The sequence below is a fragment of the Macaca fascicularis genome, chromosome 1 (genome assembly GCF_037993035.2).
Source record: "Macaca fascicularis isolate 582-1 chromosome 1, T2T-MFA8v1.1".
Classification (NCBI taxonomy): Eukaryota; Metazoa; Chordata; class Mammalia; order Primates; family Cercopithecidae; genus Macaca; species Macaca fascicularis.
This window is the reverse complement of record NC_088375.1, coordinates 144502257-144518348: the sequence shown is the minus strand read 5'-3', so window position 1 is coordinate 144518348 and position 16092 is coordinate 144502257.

The window sequence follows — 16092 nt, the reverse complement described above, 5'->3', positions numbered from 1 at the left end:
TGTTCAGTAGAAATAAGCAAAAGCTGTTTGCATTTCTGGAGTGGAGGAGAAACTGCAACATGCGGATGTGGGACAAGACAAGGGATGCTACCAGAAAAATTGCTTTCTGTTAATCCGATATCAAGGAAGTTTGGTCTCTTCTTTCACTTACATTTTATAAAAGTTCTAAGCAAGAGAGACAGCAGTTTAATGGGCTCTGCTAATGTTCTCACTGTAGTGAAAAAAGCCTAACCTTTGTGAATCTGAATCATGCTTGGCTGACTTTGAAATAGGGACTTCTTTTGTATAGATGATACCTTTGGGCAAATTAGGAAAAGGTGACATGAAAGACATTTTTGAGTGGACCCATTGGGAAATAGTACTGCTTCTAGGCTGCAGTCTAGCACTCAGGCTCAGATCTTGGAGACTAGAGCATGAATTGGATTTCAAACCCAGCTTGACCCTTTGGCTGGGCACCTTGTGTGGGATGTGGTTTTGCCTAATCGTCTGCTTTGAAATCTTACAATTTCTGAACTTCTCTCTTGGTCGATATAAGCTGTCATAAGTCTCTTGTTAGGCCTGGGGTTTGTTGGAAAGGTGTAAGTCAGCAGTAACCTAAGACTTTAGGCATGGAGCAAGGGGACTTAAAAAGGCAATGTCTACTGGCAAAGGTGGGGCCGAGGACCAGACAGTCCAAATGAATGCCACATCCAAAGGGAATGGGCAGAAAAGCAGAAATTGGATTTAACCAGACACTAAGGTGGCAAAAGCAGTCTCAGGAAGGAAGATGGCAGGGACCTGGGTGATTCCCGAAAGTGCGGGTCCTGCCAGCATGCTGAGCTGGATTGGACAGGGGTCAGCAGTGGCTGTGGGTGGGGCTTTGAGGGAGGAAGGCAGTAATTGTAGTGGGGTGAGTCCTTGCTAGCTTTGGAGCTGCACTGCTGAGATTCAAATTCTAACAGTGCTCAGCCTAAAAACTCAGAATCATCCCTGACTCCTTTTATTTCATCATATCCCATATCCAGTCCACCAGCAAATCCCACTGGCTCTGCTTTCAAAATATATTCAGATGATGACCATTTTTCACCATTGCCACGACTCCTGTTTGAAGCCACTGAAGTAGCCTCCCAACTAACATCTGCGCTTTTGCCCTTGTTTCAACCCCTTGCCTCCACCTCTAGTTTATTCTCATCACAGCAGCCAGAGTGAATCTTTGTGAACGGTCTTGCTGCTCCTCTGCTCAACTTTTCCTGTGGCTTCCCATCTCAGACTGAAACCGGGAGTCTTCACAATGACTTTCAACACCTGTGTGATCTGAATTCCCATTCTTTTGGCCCTCATCTCCTAACATTACCTGAAGGGAAAACTAACAAATAGTGTTTTCCTTCCACCCTCATGCTCTCAACACAGAATACTTCACCTTTGGTAAGCAAAATGTGTGTGAGGATTTCTCCCTACCAACAACTAATCAATTCCCCATTGGACACCAACTGTGAGTAATAATTTAACTCAATTCTGCCCGTACCTGGAGATCGCTTCAGATCCCACAGGGTGAGGGCTCAGTCCCACAAGGCTGCCCTCCCCCCACTTCAGATGCTAATTGCAAGCACAAATTGTGACCTGTATTTCTGACCAATCAGATATAAATCAGAGTTCCCACAACCCCTTCCCTGGGTTCAATTAATTTGCTAGAGCAGCTCACAGAACTCAGGAAAACACTTTATTTACATTTACCCATTTATTATAAAGCATATTACAAAGGATACAGACAAGCAGCCAGATGAAGAAATGCGTAGGGCAAGGAATGAGGAAGGGACCCAGAGCTTTCATGTCCTCTCTGGGCACCTCACCCTCCAGGAACCTTCACCTGTTCAGCTGTTTGGAAATTTTCTGAACTCTGTCCTTTTGCGGTTTCGTGGAGGCTTTATTACACAGGCATGATTGATTATATCACTGGCCATTGGTGATAACTCAACCTTCACTCTCTCTCCCCTCCCTGGAAGTTGGGTGGTGGGACTGAAAGCTCCAACCCTCTAATCACATGCTTGGTTCCCCTGGCAACTAGCCTCCCTCTTGAACCTGTCTAGGATTCCCCATTTACCAGCTATCTCGTGATTATACAAAAAGGCATTTATCACTTAAGAGACGCCAAGGTCTTTAGGAGCTGTGTGCCAGGAAACTGGAGGAGGAATATCTATATCTATATCTATATCTATATCTATATCTATATCTATATGTATGTACATTTCACAACATTACAGTCCCCTTTGAATACATCACTCAAACCATGTTGACATCCTTGCTGTTCCTTGAGCAAGCCAAGGGTGCTCTTGCCTCGAGGCACTTGTTCTTTCTGATTTCTACCTTGAGCACTCTCCTCACAATTAGTCATTTCCTTCAGGTTTTTTCTTCAAATGCCACACCCAGCAGAGGACTTCCCAAATTACCCTATCTAAAATAGCAGCTGACTATATATTGCACACTCTATTGCCTCTCTCTGCTTTACTTTTCTTCTTAGTAAGCCTCAACTTCTGATATAATATCTATTTTAATGTTATTGAGGTACAGTTTATACACAGTTAAGTACATGATTTTTTTTTTTTTTGTAGAGACAAAGTCTCACTCTGTTGCCCAGGCTAGAGTGCAGTGGTGCGATCTTGGCTCACTGCAACCTCGGCCTCCTGGGTTCAAGCGATTCTCCTGCCTCAGCCTCCCAAGTAGCTGGGACTACAGGTGCACACTGCACATCTGGCTAATTTCTTTTCTATTTTAGAGATGGGGTTTCACCATGTTGCCCAGGCTGGTTTTGAACTCCTGAGCTCAGGCAATCCACCTGCCTTACCCTCCCAAAGTGCGAGGATTTAAGTGCATCAGCTGTTTGTTTTTATTACAGAGTAGCACCCTGATATGATTTGGCTGTGTCCCCATCCAAATCTTGAATTGTAGCTCCCATAATTCCTACATGTCCTGGGAGGGACCCTATGGGAGGTAATTGAATCATGAGGGTGGGTCTTTCCCATGCTCTTCTTGTGATAGTGAATAAGTCTCATAAGATCTGATAGTTTTATGAAAGATTTCCTCTTTTTCTTGGCTCTCATTCTCTCTTACCTGCCACCAAGTAAGATGTGCCTTTTGCCTTCCACCATGATTGTGAGGCCTCTCCAGCCATGTGGAACTGTGACTCCATTAAACCTCTTTTTCTTCATGAATTACCCAGTCTGGGGTATGTCTTTATTAGCAGCATGAAAATGAACTAATATAGGAAACTGGTACTGGGAGTGATAGAGGTGTTACTAGACAGAAGTGCTACTGTAAAGATATCTGAAAAAGTGAAAGCAACTTTAGAACTGGGTAACAGGCAGAGGTTGGAGCAGTTTGGAGGGCTCAGAAGAAGACAGGAAAATGTGGGAAAGTTTAGAACTTCCTAGAGACTTGTTGAATGGCTTTGACCAAAATGCTGATAGTGATATGAACAATAAGGTCCAGGCTGAGGTGGTCTCAGATGGAGATGAGGAACTTTTTGGGAACTGGAGTAAAGGTCACTCTTGCTGTACAAAGAGACTGGCAGCATTTTGCACTTGTCCTAGAGATCTGTGGAACTTTGAACTTGGGATAGATGATTTGAGGTAGGTGGAAGAAATTTCCAATTGGAAAACCATTCAAGAGGTGACAGAGCATAAAAGTTTGGAAAATTTGCAGCCTAACAATGCAGTAGAAAAGAAAAAAACATTTTCTGGGGAGAAATTTAAGCTGGCTGTATAAATTTGCATAGGTAATGAGGAAGCAAATGCTAATCACCAAGACAATGGCGAAAATGTCTCTAGGGCATGTCAGAGACCTTCAGGGCAGCCCCTCCCATTATAGGCCCAGAGTCCTAAGAGGAAAAAATGGTTTCATGGGCCAGGCCCAGGCTCCCCGCTGCTGTGTACAGCCTAGGGACTTGGTGCCCTGTGTTCTAGCTGCTTTAGCCATGGCTAAAAGGGGCCAAGTTACAGCTCAGGCCATGGCTTCAGAGGGTACAAGCCCTAAGCCTTGGCAGCTTCCAATGTGGTGTTGAGCCTGCAGGTACACAGAAGTCAAGAATTGAGGTTTGGGAACCTCCACCTAGATTTCAGAGGATGTATGGAAATGCCTGGATGTCCAGGCAGAAGTTTGCTGCAGGAGCAGAGCCCTCATGGAGAACCTGTGCTAAGGCAGTGCAAAAGGGAAATATGGGGTTGGAGCCCTGACACAGAGTCCCCACTGGGGCACTGCCTAGTGGAGCTGTGAGAAGATGGCCACTGTCCTCCAGGTCCCAGAATGGTAGATCCACCTACAGCTTGCACCATGCACCTGGAAAAGCCACAGGCACTCAACGCCAGCCTGTGAAAGTAGCTGGGAGAGACTGTACCCTGCAAAGCCACAGGGGTGGAACTGCCCAAGACCATGGGAACCCACCTCTTGCATTAGTGTGATCTGGATGTGAGACATGGAGTCAAAGGAGATCATCTTGGACATTTAAGATTTAATGACTGCTCTATTAGATTTTGGACTTGCTTGGGGCCTGGAGCCCTTTTGTTTTGGACAATTTCTTTCATTTGGAATGGGTGTCTTTATCCAACGCCTGTACCCCCATTGTATATAGGAAGTAACCAACTTGCTTTTGACTTTACAGGCTCATAGGTGGAAGGGACTTACCTTGTCTCAGCTGAGACTTTAGACTGTGGACTTTTGAGTTAATGCTGAAATGAGTTAAGACTTTGTGGGACTGACAAAAAATTAGCTGGGTGTGGTGGCGAGCACCTGTAGTCCCAGCTACTCGGGAGGCTGAGGCAGGAGAATGGTGTGAACCCAGGAGGTGGAGCTTGCAGTGAGCCGAGATCATGCCACTGTGCTCCAGCCTGGTTGACAGAGCAAGACCCTGTCTCAAAAAAAAAAAAAAAAAAAAAAGGAAAAAGAAAAAGACTTTGCAGGACTGTTGGGAAGATTTGGCTGTGTCCTCACCCAAATCTCTACTGTGGCTCTTATAATTCCCATGCATCATGGGAGAGACCCAGTGAGAGGTAATTGAATCATGAGGGTGAGTCTTTCCTGTGCTGTTCTCGTGATAGTGAATAAGTCTCATGAGATCTGATGGTTTTATAAAGGGGAGTCTCCCTGCACATGCTCTCATTCTCTCTTGCCTGCTACCATGTAAGTTGTGACTTTCGCCTTCTGCCATGATTGTGAGGCCTCTCCAGCCACAAGGAACCATTAAACCTCTTTTTCTTTGTAAATTACCCAGTCTTGGGTATGTCTTTATCAGTAGTGTGAAAATGGACTAATACACGCCCAACTGGATAAATATGTCATGATCTATTTGCCTAGTCATTTTGTGATAGACAATTTGGTTGTTTCCAGTTGAGGACTATATTAAGAATAAAGGTATTACAATCCTTCTTCTACAAGTTTCTGTAGACACATACTTTAATTTCTCTTGGATAAACACCTAAAAGTGGGAGTGATGGGCCATATGGTAAATATGTATGTAACTTTATAAAAAATTGACAAAAGGTTTTTTGAAACAGTTGTTCAACTTTACACTCTCACCAGCAGTGTATGAGAGTTCTAGTTGCTCTACATTCTCTCCAGCATTTAGTTTTATCTGTTTTTCTAATTTTTGCCATTTTACTGAATACATAGAGATATCATTGTGGTTTAATTTGCTTTTCCCTGGCAACTAATGATGTTGAACATCTTTTCATTGGGTTCTGGCCATATATATTCATATATCTTGTTTTATGAGAGGCTGTTCAAATCTGTTGCTGTTATTTTCATTGCACTGTCTTTTTGCTATTAGTCAGAGCTCTTTATACATTCTGATCATAAGTTCTTTGCTGGAGGGATGTGTTATATTTTTTCTCACTTTTTTTGCCTATTCATTTTCTTTTTTTGTTTTGACAAGCAGAAGCTTTACATTTTGCCCACTTGTCATTTTCAAAATTTTCTTTTTAATGCTCTTTAAGAATTGCCTAAGAAAATTTTTCTTATTCAAGTTCATGAAAATATTCTCTTATGTTTTCTTCTAGAAGTTTTGTAGTTTCTACTTTTGTAATTGGATCTATGAGCCATCCAAAATTAATTTTTGTTCATGGTGTGAGGTAGGAGTTGAAATTATTTTTTTGTCATATAGTTATCCAATTCTTCCAGAATTATTTGTTAGAAAGTTTCCTTTCCCCTCTGAATTCCTTATTGCCTCTGTAAACAACTGATGATATATATGTGGGTCTATTTATGTATTCTCTATTCTGTTCATTTGATCTATTTGCTTCTCCTATTCCTTACTGCCTAGATTACAGTAGTTTTATTATGTCTTTAAATCAGGTAGTATAAATCTTCCATATTATTTTTCAAGATTATTTTCATTTTTACATAACTTACTTATTTTTTATTTCATATGCATTTTAGAATCCATTTATCAATTTTTACAAAGATGTCTGTTTGGACTTTGATTACAATAGCATTGCATCTGTTGATCAACTTGGGGAGATTAAAATCTGTATTAGTTTGGTATTACTACCATGACAAAATACCACAGATGTGGTGGCTAAATGACAGAACTTTATTGTCTCATGGTTCTGGAGCCTAGAAGTCCAAGATCAAGGTGTCAGCAGGTTTGGTTTCTTCTGAGGCCTCTTTCCTTGGCTTGCAGATGGCTGCCTTCTTGATGTGTCCTCACAAGGTTGCCCCTGAATCTGGATGTTGCCTGTGTACTGATTTCCTCTCCTCATAAGGACACTAGTCCTATCAGACTATGGCCTGCCCATATGACCTCATTTTATCTTATCTACCTCTTTAAAGGCCCTATTTTCCAATACAGTCACATTCTCAGATAATGGGAATTAGGAGCTTAATATGAATCTTATGGGACACAATTCAGCCCATAACAACATCTCAACAATATTAAATTTTTTAATCTTTGAATATGGTGTATCTTTCTATTTATTTAATCTTTGAATATGGTGTATCTTTCTATTTATTTAAGTTATCTTTAACTTCCCTTAATTCTTTGTAGTTTTCAGTGTGCAGGTCTTGGACCTTGATAATTTATATGGAAGTATTTGTATTTAATGTTTTGGGTGCTACTATTAATAGTATTTTATTTCAAATTCAATTCTTAGTTGCTAGTATACAGAAATTCAATAAATTTTTGACTGTTGATGATGTAAATTGATACTTGCTAAATTCACTTATTCTCAGAGTGAATTTTTGGTATGTGCCTTCTTTTGGATTTTTTACACACATAATCATATTGTCTTTGAATAAACATTGTCATATGTTGTTAACAATCTGTTATTTTGCTTTTTTTCCCCTTGCCTTTCTGTGCTTGTTAGGACCTCTGGTACAATGTGGAATAGTTTTGATGATTCTTGCCTTTCTGCTGATCTTAGGGGAAATGTATTCAATTTTTTACCATTAAATAGCTGCATGTTTTTCATAGATGCCCTTTATTAGGTTGAGGAATCTCCTTTCTATTAGTACTTTGGAGAGGTTTTTATTATAAACGATGTTGAATTATGTCAAATTATTTTTAAAAAATCTATTGATATAATTATTTGTTTTCTTTCTCTTAATTTTCTTAATATAATGAATTAAATTGATTGGTTAAATATTTTATTAATTTTAATTTTTGTGGGTATGTAGTAGGTGTATATATTTATGGAGTAAATGAGTTATTTTGGTACAGGCTTGTCATGCATAATAATCAAGCCATGGAAAATTGGGTATTTATTCCCTTGAGCATTTATCTTTTGTGTTACAAACAGTCCAACTGTTATAATGTACTTTATTTTTAAATATACAATTATTATTGACTATACTCACCCTGTTGTGCAATCAAATATTATGTCTTATTTATTATTTCTATTTTATTTTTTGTACTCATCAACTATCCCCACCTCACCCCACTCCTCACTAGCCTTCCCAGCCTCTGATAACCATCCTTGTATTTTCTATCTCCAGGAATTCAATTATTTTGATTTTTAGATTCCACAAAGAAAGTAAGAACATGTGATGTTTGTTTTTCTGTGCCTGGCTTATCTCACTTAACATAATGACCTCCAGTTCCATCCATGTCGTTGCAAATCACAGAATATTCTTTTCTGTGGCTGAATAGTACTCTATTGTGTGTAAGTATCACATTTTCTTTATCCATTCTTCTGTTGATGGACATTTAGGTTGCTTCCAATCTTGGCTATTGTGAACATGGGGGTGCCAGATATCTGTTTGATATACTGATTTCCTTTCTTTGGAGCTGTACCTAGTAGTGGGATTGCTGGATCATTTGGTAGCTCTATTTTTAGTATTTTGAGTAACCTCTGAACTGTTCTCCATAGTGGTTGTACTAATTTACATTCCCACCAACAGCGTATGAGACTTTCCTTTACTCGACATCCTTGCTAGTATTTGCTTTTGCCTGACTTTTGGATAAAAGCCATTTTAAATGGGGTGAAATTATATCTCATTGTAGTTTTGATTTGCATTTTTCTGATGATCAGTGATGCTGAGCACCTTTTCATATGCTTGTTTGCCATTTGTATGTTTTCTTTTGGGAAATGTTTATTCATATGCCATTTGTATGTTTTCTTTTGGGAAATGTTTATTCATATGTTTTGCCCATTTTAAAACTGGATTGTTAGAGATTTTCGTATAGAGTTGTTTGGGCTCTTTATATATTCTGGTTATTAATCCTTTGTCAGGTGGGTAGTTTGCAAATATTTTCTCCCATTCTGTGGGTTGTCTCTTCACTTTGTTGATTGTTTCATTTGCTGTTTCATTTGCTTTTTAACTTGATGTGATCCCATTTTTCCATTTTTGCTTTGGTTGCCTGTGCTTGTGAGGTATTACCCAAAAATATTTTGCCCAGGCCAATGTCCTGGAGAGTTTCCCCAATGCTCTCCTTTAGTAGTTTCATAGTCTGAGGTCTTACATTTAAGTCTTTAATCCGTTTTGTTTTGGTTTTTGTATATAGTGAGAGATAGTGACAGATGCCTTGCTTCTGTATATGGATATCTAGTTTTCCCAACACCATTTATTGAAAAGACTGTCTTCCCCAATGTATATTCTTGGCATCTTTGTGAAAAATAAGTTCATTGTAGCTGTGTGGATTTGTTTCTGGGATCTCTACTCTGTTCCATTGGTCTGTGTGTCTGTTTTTATGTCAGTATTGTGCAGTTTTACTATAGAGCTACAGAGCTTTCTATAGCTTGGTAGTATAATGTGAAGTCAGGAAATGTGACTCCTGCAGTTTTGTACTTTTTGCTCAGGATAGCTTTGGCTATTCTGAGTCTTTTGTGATTCCACATAAATTTTAGAATTGTTTTTTCTATTTCTGTGAAGAATATCATTGGTATTTTGATAGAGATTGTATTGAATATGTACATAGATTTGGGTAGCATGGACATTTTAACAACATTGATTCTTATAATCCATGAACATGGAATATCTTTCCTTTTTTGTGTGTCTTCTCCAGTTTCTTTAATCATGATTTAAAGTTTTCATAGCAGAGATCTTTCACCTCTTTGGTTGAATTAATCCCTCACCTTTAATTTCATTTGTGGTTATTATAAACAAGATTACTCTTGATTTCTTTTTCAGATTGTTCACTGTTGGCTTATACAAATAATGCTGACTTTTGTATGTGGACTTTGTATCATACAACTTTACTGCACTTATCACTTTTAATAGTTTTTTTTTGGTAGAGCCTTAAGGTTTTTCCAAATATAAGATCATATCATCTGCAAACAAGGACAGTTTGACTTCTTCCTTTCTAATTTGGATGCCCTTTATTTCTTTCTCTTGTATGATTGCTCTAGATAGGACTTCAAATACTATGTTGAATAACAGTGGCACAAATGGGCATTCTTATCACATTCATATTCTAGATCTTGGAGAAAAGGCTTTTAGTTTTTCCCTATTCAATATACTAGCTGTGGGTCTGTCATATATGGCTTTTATTATGTTTAGGTATGTTCCTTCCATACCCAGTTTTTACAGGATTTTTATCATGAAGCGATGTTAAACTTTATCAAATGCCTTTTCAGCATCAATTGAAATGATATATGATCTTTGTCATTCATTCTGTTTATGTCATGTATCACCTTGATTAATTTGCATATGTCGAATCACCCTCACACTCCTAGGATAAATGCCACTTGCTCATGATGAGTGATCTTTTTAATGTGTTGTTGAATTTGGTTTGCTAATATTTATTGAAGACTTTTACATTAATATTAATCAGAGACATGGGCCTGTAGTTTTTTCTTTGGTGTGTTTTTATCCGGTTTTGGTATCAGGGCAATACTGGCCTCATAGAATGAGTTTGGAAGTATACTCTTCTCTATTTTTTGAAACAATTTAAGTAGGATTGTTGTTAGTTCTTCTTTAAATGTTTGTTAGAATTCAGCCGTGAAGTCATTGGGTTCTGGGCTTTTCTTTACTGGGAGATTTTTATTCCGGCTTCGATCTCATTATTTGTTATTGGTCTATACAGGTTTTGGATTTCTTCATGGTTTAATCTTGGTAGGTTGCGTATGTCTAGGAATTTGTTCATTTCTTCTAGATTTTCCAATTATTGGCATATAGCTGTTCATAGTAGCCACTAGTGATCCTTTGAGTTTCTGCAGTATCAGCTGTAATGTCTCTTTTTTCAACCCTGATTTTATTTATTTGGGTCTTTCTTCTTTTTCTTCCTAGTTAGTTTGGCTACAAGTTCATCAATTTTGTTATCTTCTCAAAAAAAACTTTTTGTTTAATTGATTTTTGTATTATTTTCTTCATTTCAAATTCATTTATTTCTGCTCTCATCTTTATTATTTATTTTCTTCTCCTAATTTTGAGTTTGGCTTGTTCTTGCTCTTCTCTAAGATGCATCATTAGGTTATTTATCGGATGTTTTCCTTCTTTTTTGATATAGGTATTTATAGCTAGAAATATTTCCCTCTTAGCACTGCTTTTGCTATATGCCATGGGTTTTGGTATATTGTGTTTCCTTTCCCATTTGTTTCTAGAAAGTTTTCAATTTCTTTCTTAATTTCTTCATTGTCCTACTGGTTATTCAAGAGTATATTGTTTAATTTCTATGTGTTTGTATAGTTTCCAATATTCCTCTTGTTATTTATTTCTAGTTTTAGTCCATCGTGGTCAGAGAAGATGTTTGATATTATTTCAATTTTTTGAATGTTTCGAGACCTATTTTGTGACCTAACATGTGATCTATCTTTGAGAATGATCCATGTGCTGAAGAGAAGAATGTGTATTCTTCGGTAGTTGGATAAAATGTTCTGTAAATATCTACTAGATCCATTTGTTCTATAGCGCAGATTAGGTCCTGTATTTCTTTGTTAATTATCTGTCTGGGAGATCTGTCCAATGCTGAAAGTGGTGTATCGAAGTCTACAGATATTATTGTATTGGGGTCTCTCTTTAGCTCTAATAATATTTGCTTTATATATTTGGTGTTCCAGTGTTGGATGCATATATACTTACAATTGTTACATCTTCTTGCTGAAGTGACCCCTTTCTATATATATAAAATGATCTTTATTTTGGTCTTTTCTTATGGTTTGTGTCTTGAAATCTATTTTGTCTGATAAGTATAGCTACTCTTTCTCTTTTTTTTGGTTTACATTGGCATGGAATATCTTTTTCTATTTCTTTATTTTCAGTCTTCATGTATCTTTATAGGTGAAGTGTTTCTTGTAGGTAATAGACCACTGGGTTTTGTTTTTTCTTCAATTCAGCCACTTTAAGTCTTTTGATTGGAGAGTTTAGTTCATTTACAGTCAGTGTTTTTATTGATAAGTATTTTTATTGATAAGCAGGGACTTAACTCTGCCATTTCTTATTTGTTTTCTGGTTGTTTTGCAGCCCTCTCTTCCTTCTTTCCTTCCTTCCTGTCTTCCTTTTAGTGGAAGTGATTTTCTTTGGTGGTATGCTTCAATTTCTTTCCTTCAATTTTTTGTGTATTCATTGTCTGTTTTTTGAACTGAGGTTACCATGAGGCTTTCAAATATTGTCCTATAACTCATTATTTTAAACTGATGACAACTTAACTCTGATTACATATACAAACAAAGAAACAAAAAGAAAACTAATAAAAATTCTACACTTTAACTTCGTCTCCCCACTTTAAACTTTTTGTTGTTTATTTTAATGTATTATTGTAGAGTCCATGTCTTTTTTTTTTTTTTTTTTTGAGACGGAGTTTCGCTCTGTCACCCAGGCTGGAGTGCAGTGGCTGGACCTCAGCTCACTGCAAGCTCCGCCTCCCGGGTTCACGCCATTCTCCTGCCTCAGCCTCCCGAGTAGCTGGGACCACAGGCGCCCACCACCTCGCCCGGCTAGTTTTTTGTATTTTTAGTAGAGACGGGGTTTCACGGTATTAGCCAGGATGGTCTCGATCTCCTGACCTCGTGATCCGCCCGTCTCGGCCTCCCAAAGTGCTGGGATTACAGGCTTGAGCCACCGCGCCCGGCCGAGTCCATGTCTTACAAAGCTGTTGTAGTTATTATTTTTTATTGACTCATCATTTAGTCTTTCTACTTAAGAGCAGTTTATACACCACCATTACAGTGTTATACTAGTCCATGTTTTTCTGTGTGTTTACTATTACCAGTGAGTTTTGTACCTTCACACTATCTCTTCTTGCTCATTAAGGTCCTTTTCTTTCAGATTGAATAACTCCCTTTAGTATTTCTTGTAGGAAAGATCTGAATTTGATGAAATCCCTTAGCTTTTGCTTGTCCAGGAAGGCCTTTATTTCTTCTTCGTCCTTGAAATATATTTTACCTGGATATACTATTCTAGGATAAAAGTTTTTTTTTCTTCAGCATTTAAAATATATCATGCCTCTCTTTTGGGCTGTAAGGTTCCCAATGAAAAGTCTTCTGCTAGGCATATTGGAGCTCCATTGTATGTTATTTTCTTCTTTTCTCTTGCTGCTTTTAGAATTCTTTCTTTATTCTTGACCTTTGGGAGTTCGATTATTAAATGCCTTGAGGTAATCTTCTTTGAGTTAGCCCTGTTTGGTGTTCTTGCATTTAAATGTTGATATCTTTCTATAGGCTTTGGAAGTTCTCCAATATTCTTTTGGATAAACTTTCAGTCCCTATCTCTTTCTCTACCTCCTCTTTAAGAAGAGGCCAATAACTCTTAGATTTGCTTTTGTGAGGCCATTTTCTAGATCTTGTAGTGCACTTTATGTTTTTTCTTCATTTTCTTTGTCTCCTCTGACTGTGTAATTTCAGGCCTGTCTTGAAGTTCACTAATTCTTCTGCTTGATCAATTCCGCTATTAAGAAACTCTGATGCATTCTTCAATATGTCAATTGCATTTTTCACTCTAGAATTTCTGCTTGATTTTTAAAATCATTTCAATCTCTTTGTGTTAAATTTATCTGGTAAAATTCTGAATTCCTTTTCTCCATTATCCTGAATTTTTTTGAGTTTCCTTAAAACAGCTATTTTGAATTCTGTGTCTGAATGGTCATATATCTGTGTCTCCAGGATTGGTCCCTAGTGTCTTATTTGGTTCATTTGATGGCATCATGTTTTCCTGGATGGAGTTGATGCTTACAGATGTTTGCCAATGTCTGGGCATGGAAGAGTTAGATATTTACTGTCTTCACTGACTGGGTTTATTTGTTCCTGTCCTCGGTGGAAAGGCTTTCTAGGAGTTTGAAGAACTTGGGCCCCGCCCAACAGTACTATGGTTTTTGCAGATTTGCAAATCCACCCTTGTGGTCTTGAATAAGATCCAGAAGAATCCTCTGGATTACCAGGCAGAGATTCTTGTTCTTTTTCCTTACTTTCTCCCAAATGAATAGAGTCTCTCTGTGCTAAGCCACCTGAAGTTGAGGCTGTGGTGATGGAAGCACCACTGTGGCCCCCACCACTGGGACTGTGCTAGGTTAGTCCTGAAAATAGTGCAGCACTGGGTCTTTTCCAAGGCGCTTCCCTTTAGAACGGTGAATTCTCCCAGGCTCCATTCATGTCCAGAGATGCTGTCTGGGAGCCGGCGATCGAAGTCAACTACCTTAGCAGTTTACCTGATGTTCTATTCTACTGTGGCTAAGTTGGCACTCATACCAAAATACAAAATCCTTCCTATTCTTCCCTCCACTTTCCACAGACATAGGAGCCTCTCCCTGTGGCCACCACCAACACTGGTCCACGAGGGATCTGCCAGGCTACCGCTGATGTTCACTTAAAGCCCAAGGGCTCTTCTAGTAGCTTGTCATGAATGCTGCCAGGCCTGGAACTCACCCTTGCGGGCAGTAAGCTCTCTTCTGGCCCAGTTTGGGTCCAGAAATTCTATCCAAGAGCCTAGGCCTGGACACAGAGACCCTGAGATTACCCTTTTGTGGCCAAGCTGGCATCTAAGGTGCAAGACAAAGTCCCCTTTACTTTTCCCTCTGCTTTTCTCAAACAGAAGGAGTCTTTCACCATAGCCAGCACAGCTGGGAATGCACTGACTTTCCCCTGAAGCCAGTAAGTCTTAGAGCCCAAGGTCCATGGTGTACTCCCCTTGGTATCACTGCTGGTTATTCAGGGCTATAGGGCACTTTAATCAGCAGGTGATGAATCCTTCCAGGACTGGGTCCTTCCAGTTAAGGAAGCAATTCCCTCTGGGCCTAGGGTATGTCTAGAAATGTTGTCCAGGAGCTAGGACCTGGAATGGGCACCTCACAATTCTTGGTGTCGTATCCTACTGTGGCTGAGCTGGTGTCCAAGATGCATGGATAAATCTTTTTTACCCTTCACTTTCCTCTCCTTAAGCAGAAGGAAAGAGTCACTTTTCTTTGCTGTGAGCTGCACTGTCTGGGGTTGGAGGAGGGATGGTGCAAGCACTCCCTTAGTTGCCCCGGCTGGTGTCTCCTTTGGTCATGGGCCACCCTAGTCTATGGGCTTTAAGTCCAGTCTCACACTAGGACTTACCTAGGCATTGCAGTCCTCATGCTCTAGGCTGCCTAAGTTACTTAGGACCCCAGAGTACTTCAGTCTGTGGTGGTGAGGCTTGCTGAGAAGCTCAAGTTCTGACCACTGGGATGGATAATTCCCCTCTGGCTAGGGCTAGTCCAAATTCTCCCTCTGTGCACGGGCACTGGCTTAGCCCAGCACAGCTTTATTCTCTGCTGTGACAGGGCAACACCGAGTTCAATGTAAATTTCCCCAGCCACTGCTCTCTCCCTCCTAAAAGTGCACAGATTCTCTCTCCACCTCGCCTCTGCTGGGGGATGGCAGGGAGGGCATCCGTAATTCAAAACGTCTTTCCCGCCCTCATACATGACTTTTTCAGTGAACATGAGGTTAAAACCAGTTACTGTAATTGCTCATTTGATTTTTGGTTCTTGTGACAGTGGTTTTCTGTGTGCAGATAGTTCTTAAAAATTGGTAGTCCAGGAAGGGGTAGCAATGAATGGTGTAGGCCTCTATCTACCATCTTGCTCTGCACCCCTTAATTGTTTTTTTGTTTTGTTTTGTTTTTGTTTTGTTTTTTGAGACCTAGTCTTGCTCTGTCTCTCAGGCTAGAGTGCTGTGGTACGATCTCGGCTCACTGCAACCTCCGCCTCCTGAGTTTAAGCAGTTCTTGTGCCTCAGCCTCCCAAGTGGCTGGGATTACAGGTGCCCACCACTATGCCCAGCTAATTTTTGTACTTTTAGTAGAGACGGTGTTTCACCATGTTGGGCAGGATGCCCTCGAACTCCTGTCCTCAAGTGATCTGCCTGCTTCTGCTTCCCAAAGTGCTGAGATTATGGGCGTGAGCCACCATGCCTGGCCCTTAATTGGCTTTTGAATGTTAAACCAACTTTACATTCCTGGGACCAGTTGATCATGTGGTATCATTCTTTTCAAATATTATTGGATTTCATTTACTAATATTTCGTTTTTCTTTCCTTTTAATGTCTTTGTCAGCTTATAAGGTCAGGGTTATACTGAACTTACAAACAAGTTAAGAAATGTTTCTTCATTCTCTATTTTCTTAATGATTTTGTATAAAATTGGCTATCTTTATATTTTAAGATTAAATATGATTGATTAAATATGCAAACAAAGCCACGGGGAAATGTTTTGAATTATGGCTCTAAGCTCTTT